Consider the following 12,556-nt stretch of genomic DNA (forward strand, 5'->3'; position numbering starts at 1 on the left):
GTTTCGTTTTGGACGATAGACTCAGTTATAGGGAACACGTCAACACCCGTCATCAAATCCTCCAGGTATCGTCTTTGCATTTTCTGTAGAGTCATGACACTCTGACTCCCTCTCCCTGAGCTCAAGAACTCGTACACAACTTTCAGCCTTCCCGAACTCATTAATGCCTCCCCTGCCTGTTCTTTTTACTTATCCCCCATTCAACAAGGGGCTACTAGAGAAAATGTGCAGAAAAAGGGCGTGCAAGATCCTCTTCCGCCTCTCCCACGTCTAGAGGCGTTCAACACACTGGACCTCCAGGCTCTCCCTAACCATCATCTTGAATGAAACTGCCGCACCAATCACGCCACCGTCATCTCGTGTCACCTAAGATCCCTCGTCCCCGAGTTGCAGTTCGGCCTAATTAAACCCATAGATACCACAGCAAAAACAGACCCATCCCAACCGATATGAACACCATCAACAACCTGTAGACCACATACCCAAAATTCACGCAAAGATTTTGTCATCCTCGTCCATCTTTTAAAACCTCACTGACTACATTGTGCGTATTTTTTCCCACATATCTTAAACCTTTGGCAGCAAGTGATTCAATAAACCCTAACTTGCCTTTATTATGATTCTTACTCCAATTCCCCAGGTGTTGCCCATTCAAACTTACACCCAAACTATCTTGTTTCATTCCCCTGTTGCGCCTCATTACCGTACTCTTGCTCACATTTGCTCTCATCCTTCTTCTACACACTCTGTCATTAGCAACTGGTGTCTTTCTCTGAGTATTTCATCAGCGATGTGTCATATGCAAACAGCAACTGATTCACACCTTCCCCATGCCTCCAATTCAACCCGAACCTCAGCATTCTATAAGCCTGCCCCTCGCTCTAAGACCCGTGCATTTACATCCCTCACTACCCTATCCATGAACAGATTAAACAGCCATGGTGAAATTATACATCTTTGATGCATACTCACCTTCACCAGGATCCAGTCACCTTCTTCCCTTCTACTTGCAAACATGCTTTACACTCTAGGTGAGGAATCCTCACTGTATTTAGTTACTCTTTACTTACCCCGTATAACTATAGCCCCCTCCACAAGGCAACTGTGTCAACCCTATCACAGGCTTTCCCTAGATCAACAAATGTCAGATAAGGTTCACTGTGTCCGTCTCCAGATATTTCTCACAAATTAGTCTTCACAGCAAACACCTGGTCTACAGCAGGAGTGGACGTGGAAGCGGATGGAACAGAACGGAGTTGTGGGATGGAAGAGGAGGCGAACGTCTTGTGTGTACGAAAAGGCGTATGGAAGGGGAAGTCACTACCTGTTAAGGGCAACGACTGGATGTGACTGGAGGTACAGCAGTCCTGACAGTGTTGTATGGCTGTGGGTCTTGAGCCCTGAGTGGAAAAGAAAGAGAGAAAGAAGGTGGACTTGTTGGAAATGAAATGCCTGAGAATGATGATGTGTGGCATGCAGCGAGGTGAGGAGGGGACGAAGAAAAAGATGGAAGGATGGAGAGAAAGAGGCCTTGGGATATCGGGGCCTGAACATTCAGGAAGACGGAAGATACGAATAGGATAGAATAAATTGGGTCGATGTTGTATATGGGGGGCAATATGCTACACAAGAGTATATGTGGCCGTTGCTCTTTTGTTCCTAACAGTACCAAGCGAAGGTGGTAGACAATCATGTGCAATGGAATTTATAATTATCTATAATTATTCTATCTATCATATCATTATTTATTGCTATCATCTTTATAATCATTATTGTCATTATCATCATCATCATTATCATCATTGTCATTATTATTAGCATTATCATTTCTTTATTTCATATTTGTTTGCCGTTTTCTGCGCTTGCGAGAAAGAATAAAGAATAGAGGAATAAAAGCCACCTTCGCTCACATCTATTCTCTAGCTGTCATGTGTAATGTACCGAAACCACAGCTCCCTATCCACAACCAGGCCCCACACACCTTTCCATGGCTTACCTCATTTGCTTCATATGCCCTGGAGGGGGCAGGCATGAGGTGCAACCCACGCACCCACCCGGGGGCAGGCAGTCAGGCAGTCTCTAGGTGCAGGTCGCGGACCCACCTAGAAGCAGGCAGTCACTCGGCGCTGGCCACGGACCCACCTAGAAGTAGGCAGTCACTCGGTGCTGGCCACAGACCCACCTAGAAGCAGGCCGTCACTCGGTGCAGGCCACGGACCCACCTAGAAGCAGGCCGTCACTCGGTGCAGGCCATGGACCCACCTAGAAGCAGGCAGTCACTCGGTGCAGGCCATGGACCCACCTGGGGGCAGGCAGTCATTCACTAGATGCAGGTCATGGAGCCATTAGGGGAAAGGCAGCCAATATGGTGCAGGTCATGGACCCAGCCAGGGGCAGGTAGTCAATAGGTGCAGGTCATGAACCCACTAGGTGGGTAGGCAGCCAGCAGGGGTTGACCATGGACTCACCAGGGGGCAGGCAAGCCACAAGGGGGCTGGCCATGGACTCGGCAGGGGGGAGACCTGCCAGGCTGCACGTCCGAGGAGGGATCACGACCCTTGTCTTCTTATTCATTTCCTGGAAGGCAGGGAGGCTGGGCGACACCTCTCCATGCCTTCAAGTGGCTCTGATGTCATGACGATATTTCTCTTACTTTCTCGAACTTAAAGATAACCCGATGGTTGTTATAGATGCCTCTAGATGTCGCTTGTTTATGTTCTATGAAGTGTTTGAAAGCCTTGTTGTTGGTGTTCTTGAGAGGGTGGGCCGGATTCATGAGTCATCCTGGGGTCACAGATTTACTCTATGTAAAGAATCGAGAAAATGTTGTTGATATAATGTTCGTGGAAATTCATAACACACACACACTCGGGCGGGTGTTACTGAGGGAGGGAGGGCTGGAGATAAAGCAGACACAGGCTGGTCTTACAGATGGTCCAGAGGGCTGAGTGTTGTGATGGGGAGGTAGTATTTCCTACCTGATAAGATGCAAGTGGATATATAAATGGCTGAACTTGGATGTTAATGATGTGAGTTGTGGATGACACCCAGACAACAGCTGTTCCGTTGACCACACGGAGACGCTGGGGGGAGCCAGGGGTGAAGTGTAGTTCCTTGAATCTTATACCAAGATGAAGGTCGCAGATACACGCTTATCTACATACATATGGGGATGAGAGGGTGGTAAAATCACAAGACCATAATAAGCGCAGATGGACGAAAAGCCCTGATATTACTATTGTCTCTCTTGATGACCCGTTTCGATTGTCTTCTGTTGTTGGAGTATATGCTTACGAACCCGTGTAGAAATAACATCATTGTGAACGATGCTTATTGAATTACGTTCTGTATGGTTGTAACGCACGATGTTTTATGAGACGGGCATATCTTTCACCACTGAAGTGTGTTACGTTTTTTTATTTTTTTTCGTCCCTCAGACTCCGGAGTGTGTTGAAGTGGAGCAGCTGGTGATGGGCTTAGAAACGGTATTGTCGGAGCTCAGTTGAAGCCCTCCAGTCTCGCTGGGGTCCGGTTGTAGTCTAGATACTTGTGAGGACCGCTCCGGAGGGGCACGGCACCTGCCGACGTGTGGGTCAACACCTTATCGTAAAAGCAACACGAAAATATCTTAAGCTTGTATCCACTGTGCATCTTCTCAGTACAACTTAATACCATATGAAAGACTATGTCATGTATGTAACGTAGCTGATGTCATGAACCAATTTTGTAACGATTAATGTTAATGATCATCTGTCCACTGGGGTCTGACCAAGACCCTTTGTGACCTCTGTAATCCTTTTGCGCTACCGCTCCCAGCGTGAGCATTAAGGGGGGGAGGGGGGTGCACAATACAGAAGCCAGGGGTACAGAGGAGAGGCGAGGTGACCGCTGCGTGTGGTGGTGTGGAGGGTCGGGGTGGTGGAAGGGGAACTGGTGGTAGTGTCTCCAGTACCTGTATGGTCTGCTTCATCCTCGACTGATGATGACCTTCAAGATGTTGGAGTAGATTTGGTATTGTCATGGACTGGTCCCTCTCAGGTAGGTGGGTGGAGTGTGGTGTGGTGTGGAGTTATTGTGCTGAGGTTGTGGTATGTGGTGTGGAGTGGTGTGGTGTGTGCGGTATGGACTGGGTGTGATGTGTGGAGTGGTGTGGTGTAGTTTGTGTGTGGTATGGAGTAGTGAATGTGTGGAATGGTGTGGTTTGTGTGTGGTGTGATGTGTGGAGTGGTGTGGTTTGTGTGTGGTGTGATGTGTGGAGTGGTGTGGTATGGTGTGTGGTGTGATGCAGTGTACATTATCTATTATTCATTCTCTTATAAATTATTTGCACGTAGTTTTGTCTTTGATACTTCCTGAGACCTGAGTGATGGTCAAGACTGTGCCCAGGGCTTGTATGGCTGTGTGGTGGTGTATCAGGTGTCAGGTCCTGACATTAGCGCCAATTAGGAATGAATAAATGTTGAAGGTGAATGGCATAACCAAGTACAGGTGTTGTGGTGGAGTAGACACTGCCTAGCGAGGGCCAGACCAGACGTGTCCTTGGCTCTAGGGTAACCGTCCGTAGCCTGGCACTAGGCACAGTGCTGTCGTGACTGGAGTAATCTTAGTGTGTCACGGTGTCGTGTGGAGTAGTGTGGTATGGTGTGGTGTTGTGATGTGCAGCGTGGTGTTTTGAGATGTGGCGTGGTGAGGTTTGGTGCGGTGTGGTATGGCGTGGTGTAGTGTGATGTGGTGTGTTTTAATGTGATGTAGTGTAGTGTGGTGTGTTGTCATGTTGTGTGGAGTGGTGTGTTGTGGTGTGGTGTACTGTGGTGTTGTATGGTGTGGTGATGTGTGGCGTGGTGTAATGTGGTGTGGTGTGGTAAAGTGTTGTTAGGTGGGTGTGGAGCGTGGTGTTGTATAGTGGTATAGTGTGGTAGGTGTGGAGGGTGTGGTGTGGTGTGATGAGTGTGTTGTGGTGAGCCTGTTTGTGGAGTGGGATGATGTAGTGTATTATAGCGTAGTACAGTGTGGTATGGCATGATGTGGTGAGGTCATAATCTTATTTGAGAGACAGGATAACAAAGCAGGAGGCATCTCCCCGCGATCCATTCCTCCAGCTCAACAGATGGCAAGAAAAAATGTCGAGAAGCTACATCCTGTAGTGTGGTGACGGTCAACTGCCATGAACATTTTACCGGAAAGTGCCAGTGGGAAAAGTTCCCTCATCTAACGGCAGGTGGCATCTGCCCGGCTGAGCTCTGAAGCACAAACAGAACCTCATATCTTGAAGTAATACTTCGACTTTTCTTTTTTCCTTTCTTGAAGTAGGACCATTGACTTCGATGTCATCAGAAGTTTCGTCCAGCCTTGAACAGGAAGGTAGCGATAGTCTTCCCCAGTGACTACATCTACTGGTGGTTTAACCCAGTGTTGTAATGATGAATGCTTTACGATCAGGAGTGACTACTGTATCGCTTGTTCTCTACTTTCTATGTCCAGTCTTGATACCTAGTTAGTCTCCTCCTGGCTTTATCCAACGCAGATAAACTTTGTTATAGTATCTTAATTTTAGGTCATTACTATCAAGTACTTCAAGGTCTCTTTCTTCTCTCACTTGTATCAATGTAGGCCCATGTGCTTTATATGTTCATGATATATATATATATATATATATATATATATATATATATATATATATATATATATATATATATATATATATATATATATATATATACGTCAAATAGTGATAACCTTAACATTAATTGCTCCATATTCCTCTGCATTAAGGTGTGTTTGTCATTTCTCTGATCACTCCATCAGTTTGTTCAAAATCACACTGATGTCTTCGTCAGTCTGACTGGGGTGTATCACCTCATTTCGTGTCGTCAGCAGATATTGCAGTTCTTCTGGTGAGTCTTGTCTGCACGTCTTAGATGGTGAAGAGTGTGGGTTGCATGACAGAGCCGTGTGGTGTTACCTGGTTTGTTACGTGGTTATTGAAGCCAGTCGGACGCTCCCCGTGTGATAGAACGCGTCGTGTCCTCTGTATGAGCCGGTCAGCTGTCCACATACAGACACACACACACACACACACACACACACACAGTCGATATCCTAGCTAGCGTGGCTCGGGTGCCAGTCGTCTTTCTGTTGTGCTTTCTCGATGGTTCATAGATAGGTTAAGACTATCACATCTAAGGGTACTCGCGAGTCCCAGTTCATCTATACATGACCAGAGAATGCAAGTTAGAATCGTTGAAAAATTACTTTCTTTCCTCCTTACCCTTGTTGATAATCGCTTCCCAACCAATGTATCTTATAAGTAATTAACAATCTCGTCTGTAACCATCATTCTTAAGACTTAACTTAAGTAAGGCTGTTAGGACGGTAGTTCAACGTACATTTTTTTTATCTTCTTTCGTTGAAAGTGTTTTATGAGCAAACCTTCAGTCTTCTGGTGGGGCGAAGTGTAGTCTGCTGTGGTGTGGTGTGGTATGACACTACGTGGTACGGTGGGCTCAGGTTAGGCGTAGCTGGTGTGATGTGTTGTGTGTTATGGTATGATGTGGTGTGGTGCTGTGTCTTGTGATGTAGTTTGTTGGTGTGTGGTGTGGTGTTGTGTGGTGTGGTGTTGTGTGGTCCGGTGTGGTGCGGTGTTGTGTGTTGTGGTGGTGTGTGGTGTTGTGTGGTGCGGTGTTGTGTGGTGTGGTGTGGCGAGGCGTGGTTTGGTGTGGCGCGGCATGGTGTGGTGTGGTACGGCGTGTTGCGCTTTGGTCCAGCGTGGTGTAGTGTGGCGTTGCGTAATGTGTGTGGTGCGTCGTGGTGAAGTGTGACAAGGACGACTGGGGTGTGGTGTTGCATGGTGTGGTGTGGTGTGGCATGGTATGGTGTGGTATGGTGTATCATGGTGTGGTCTGATGTAGCATGGTATGGTGAGGTATGGTGTATCATGGTGTGGTGTGATGTGGAGTAATGTGGTTTTGCGTGGTGTTGTGTGGTATGATGGTGTGTGTTGTGGTGTGATGTGGTGTAGCGTAGAGCAGTGTGGTGTGGCAACGGTTCGTGGAATGGTGTGGTGTGGTGTGGTTTGATATGGTATAGCGATGATGGGGTTGTGTGGTGTGGTGCTCGGTGTTGGGCGATGGGATGTGGCGCGGTCGTGGGAGGTGTGGTCCAGTGGGGATGGCGTGGTTGTGTTGTGTGTAAGTGTGGTGTGGTGTGGTGTGGTGTGGTGTGGTGTAGTGTGGTGTGCTGTGGTGCGGTGAGGTGTGGTGTGGTGTAGTGTGGTGTGGTGCGGTGAGGTGTGGTGTGGTGTGGTGTAGCGTGGTGTGGTGTGGTGTGGTGCTGTGTGGTGTAGCGTGGTGTGGTGTGGTGTGGTGCTGTGTGGTGTGGTGTGGTGTGGTGTGGTGTGGTGCGGTGAGGTGTGGTGTGGTGTGGTGTAGCGTGGTGTGGTGTGGTGCAGTGAGGTGTGGCGTGGTGTGGTGTAGCGTGGTGCGGTGAGGTGAGGTGTGGTGTGGTGTAGCGTGGTGCGGTGAGGTGAGGTGTGGCGTGGTGTGGTGTAGCGTGGTGCGGTGAGGTGAGGTGTGGTGTGGTGTAGCGTGGTGTGGTGTGGTGCGGTGAGGTGTGGTGTGGTGCGATGGTGGGTCATGTGGTCGATGTGTTGTGTATGGTGATAAACGGTACAGTGTTTTGATGGATGGTGTACGGTAGAGGTAGTGTGGTGTAACTGTGTAGTGTAGTAGTGTGGTTGTGTGGTGCAGTGTGTTGTAGCTGTGTGGTGTAGTGTGGTGTAATGGTATGATAGTGGTAGGGGTGTGACGTTCGGAGTTTGGTGGTGTAATGTGGTCCACTGTGATGATGGGTGATGTGAGGTGGAGAAGGTGTGTATGGTGTGGTATGATGTGGTGGTACGGTGAGTGATGTGGTGGTGTGGTGGTGTGACGCAGCGGTGGGTGGTGTGGTGTGGCGCGATGGGTGGTGGTGAGGTGTTAGGTGTATGCTGGTAGGTGGTGTAGTGTGGTAGGTGGTGTAGTGGCGTGTTGGTACATGTGGTGGTGTGGTGCAGCGGGTGGTGTAGTGGCGTGTTGTCGTAGTAGTAGTAGTAGTAGTGTGGTGGGGTGGTAGTGTGGTGGTGTGGGCGGTGCAGTAGCGTGGCAAGCATCACGCTGGTCATTACTGTGTCTGGGTGCACAAGGTCACGCTGTACACGTTGTGGGGAGGGGGGGGAGCAGCAGCAGCAGTGGGGTGTAGTCAGGGGTCGTCTTGTTGGCTAGCCAGCTCCTCTCCCTCCCGCACACCACCCCCCCCACACACACACAACACCTCTGCCACCAGCCCCACCACCACCACCACTGCACCAGAGGCTGTGCAGCGCCGCCCCAGGCAAGACCTATCATACCCGCCACAGAGGAGCCTTTGAGGAGGAGGAGTTCCTCCTCCAGTGATGGAGGACGCGGGAAGAGCACGGGAGGTGGTGCGTCCTGACACCTCTCCTGGCCGGGTCTTCTCCTCCCCTAGTAGAGGTGTGCCTCCCGACCCACGGGTCACCCCTGTGTGTCACCGGGGGTCCTCTCATCCCGAGCTTCCACCCGCCCACTCCCAGTCTCTCCCCAGCTCCCATATCCTCCTCTGCTCCCCAGCTGCAGACCCGCGCCGAGGACTTTCCCTGCTTGCAATTTCCTCCCCACTCCCTAGCTCCTCCCCACTCCCTAGCTTCTCCCCACTCCCTAGCTCCTCCCCACTCCCTAGCTTCTCCCCACTCCATAGTTCCAATGACGCTCCCAAGATGCATATTGCTCCCCAGCTCCTCCGTCCTCACAGGTCCTTCCCTCCTCCCTTCTATTCCCCCCTGCTCTTAGTTCATCCCTCACCCAGACTCTCTCCCATTCCCAGGCTCTCCCCTACTCCCTAACTCCTCCAGCTCTCAAGCTCTGCTCTGCTCCTTGACTGCCCCTCTCCCTACCTCTCCTTAGCCCTCTCCACTCCACTATCTTCAAGGTACCTCCCCTCTCCCACTCCCCACCACTCCCTCATTGCTTCGATCTCCCATTTCTTTAGCTTCTCCCCGTTTCCTAACACTCCCACCTACTAGCCTCCCCTTCTTCCCTCATTCTCCCTTACAGTCAATCTCTCCCCACTCCTTGGGTTTTCCCCTACCCAAACTCTCCCCAGCTCCTCCCCTGCTCGAAAGCTCTCCCCAGTTCGATAGCTCTCCTTGTACTCCTAGTACTTCTTGTACTCATTCCTTAGCGCTTCCCTCCCTACACCTCAACTCTCACTTCCCCTCTAACTTCTGTCTCTTACCAACCTTTCTTCTACTCCCTATTTCTTCCTCTCATCTCCCTGCTCTTCACGCTCCCTGGTCCGTCCCTCCTTCTTTCCTCTCCCAGGCTCTCATCCGTTCTATAGTCCAAGCTCTTCGTCGCTCCCTAGCTCTACTCCGTTCCTCAGCGCTGACCAGCTCCCAGGCTCTCACTCCCTGCCACCTAGATCTCTGTCACTCTCCCGATGCTGCACTCACTCTCGCCTCCTAGCTCTCTCCCCCAGCCCCAGCTCCCAAGCCCTCCCCCAACCGCGCACCCCTCCTGGGCTTCCTAGCTCCCCACTAGTGCTTAGATGCTCACTATACCCTTGCCCTCCACACCCCTCCAGCTCTCCCCGCCCCTCACCTCTCCACCACTCCCCAGGTCTTTAGCTCTCCAACACTCGCTAGCTCTCCAACACTCGCTAGCTCTCCACAGCTCCTTAGTTCTCCATCACTCCCGAGCTCCCCTCCACCAGCAAGCTCTTCCCCCCCCCCCTGCCTCCAAGCTCTCCCCATCCCCCTGGCTCCCCACTGCTCCCTAGCTCTTCACCTTTTCCGCGCTCCCTGATGACTCAACGTCCCTCAGTAAAGGCACTAGATAACACAGCGTTGCTGCCATTAGCACCGTCCTCCTCCTCCTCGCGCCTTCTCCTGACGGGACGAAGACCTTCTGGGTCCCTGAACCCACCTGTCACCCTCCTGTGCTCGATGTTTTGTACCCACTAGACACTGTGTGATTGCCTCCACCTACCCCCACCTGTGTGCCCTTCACTCACACGATCACGGAAATACTTTGACTATGTTATGTACCGAGACGAGTAAATCTTTTACGATTAATTGAATAAGTTCGTTCTCCCTTATCTCAGTCGTTCCACAGCTCGTATTTGCTCTCCATCATTCCCTGTCTCTCCATCTTCACCAGTGCTCCATCACCCTAGTTCACCACTCCCAAACTCTCCATCACTCCCAGCTCTCCACCAATGCCTAGTTCTCCACCGTTCCTCACCTCTCCCCTGTCCCCTAGCTCTCCATTACCATGAAGCTCTTCTTCTTTGCTTCTCTCTCCTAACTCCTTTTGCTCTCAAACGCTTGCTAGCTCACCATGTTTCCCCCGTTGGCTGGCTCTCCACACTCGCTTACCTCCAGCTCCCTGGGTGTCTGTCTCTTTCTATCTCTCTCTCTCTCACTGTTATTTATTACTTTCTCACTTCTTCCCTGTTCCCATGGGTCCCACCTGCTCTCTACCTGTCTCCTATTCCTAATCATTCACCATTTCCTCGCTCAGTCTCACCCCATCTCACTCTCTAGGTGTATGAGTCCTGGGTAAATATCTTTGCTAATCATGAATGATCCAAACCAAGGAAGCAGTAACTGTATACATGAGAATATACAGTATGCATAGAGGGAATAGATACATGAGAGTATACAGTATACACAGAGAGAATAAATATATAAGAATATACAGAGAGAATGAATGCATGAGTATCGAACAGTAACACACGCTTAGGTAGAAATATACCAGTCGAGTTTATGACTTGACAAAAAAAAAAACAATCCTGCTAATCATATTTTACTTTCTGAAATCTTGAACATCAGGCAACAGCGTCCACTGAGCTTAGGAACTGTTGATGTAGATTACCAGCGTTAGTGATCATTCATAACAAGTACACATACTCAAGCTTGTGTGCCTAGAGTCATGGCGTACACTGGGTTGAGAAGTATGGACAAGTTACGACCATCAAGGACTGTACATGGTAATTACCCTCTGACGAATCAAATATCAGCAGTGTAGAGTAAGGCGGTCTAGGCAGACACAGGAAATACACACGCCTAACATTCACCACTTCTCCTGCAGATCCTCCACAACACCAGAACCTCTCTTCTGTAATACATCCTCTGCCTCCCCAACCTTGGGTCTCCCCAGAGCGGAGTCGGCACAGTACCCCGTCCACTACCTCCCCAGAGCGAGGGTCGGCACAGTACCTCGTCCACTACCTCCCCAGAGCGAGGGTCGGCACAGTACCTCGTCCACTACCTCTCCAGAGCGAGGGTCGGCACAGTACCTCGTCCATTACCTCCCCAGAGCGAGGGTCGGCACAGTACCTCGTCCACTACCTCCCCAAAGCAAGGGTCGGCACAGTACCTCGTCCACTATCTCACCAGAGCGTGGGTTGGCACAGTACCTCGTCCACTACCTACCCAGAGTGAGTGTCGGCACAGTACCTCGTTCACTACCTCACAAGAGCGAGGGTCAGCACAATGACTCGCCCATTACCTCCCCAGCGAAACATAAAAGAAAAGTAAGGGATCCAAATTGGTCTAATAAAAGAAAAGTAAGTGATCCAACCTGGTCTGATTAGGAATTCACACTCCAGCAGCAGAATCACAGGTGCCCCACTTCAGCCGGCTACTGCACACCTGAGTGGCAACCTAACAAGGACCGCCGTCGCCGTCGATGGTGTGCCCAGGTGCACTGCCCTGCTCCTCGACCCCTCCCGTCTCCGACGTGAACCCTGGTTAAAAAAAAGTTAGCAACAGGACATAAGCCAATGCGAATTCACCTCTGCAGCAACGTAGCTCATCGTACCACCTGGACATGCGCTACCTTGTTACCATCTGCCTTGGTACCGTCCTGAGTTAAACCACTGTACTACCACCTGCCCATTCCATCGCGAGGCGGACACCTTCCCACATTTAAAACTGAACCAGTTCTGTGATCAAGATAGTCTCATGACACACCACATCTCACCCTCACTTTACAAATTCCAGCAAGAAGTTCTTTTATCACAGAAGTTGTGCCTCTTACACTCAGGTACAAGCAGACTTTTTTTTCAGCAGCATGAGACAACACAAGCTCGCCAAGACATTCTCCTAACAGTCTTCCCTTCTCTTTTGTACATAATATGGATGATTTACTTTTTTGAACATTGACAGAATCGCGTGTTTCCATTCTGCTTACGAAATCAACTCCATTACATTTGAAGTCTAGAATTGTACTGATCGAATTAACTAATATCAGGTTCCAGTACCAAAGCCCACATCTGGAGTCCAGAATTCAGATCCTTGTTGGAATGCAAATGGGCAAGAAGTTTATGATCCACCTCCAACGTCTCGTATTTCTCATACAGGTAAGGTAGAAACATCTGTGCTCCTCATATGACCGCTGGTCATTGCTCGATGTTAGATCATTTCATTTTCTCCCGGTGGCAGCTTCCTACTGGCACACACACACTACAGGTTACTTCTCTCCTTCCTGTTCCTGCGTTA

Source organism: Panulirus ornatus, chromosome 42 (assembly GCF_036320965.1).
Source record: "Panulirus ornatus isolate Po-2019 chromosome 42, ASM3632096v1, whole genome shotgun sequence".
Lineage (NCBI taxonomy): Eukaryota > Metazoa > Arthropoda > Malacostraca > Decapoda > Palinuridae > Panulirus > Panulirus ornatus.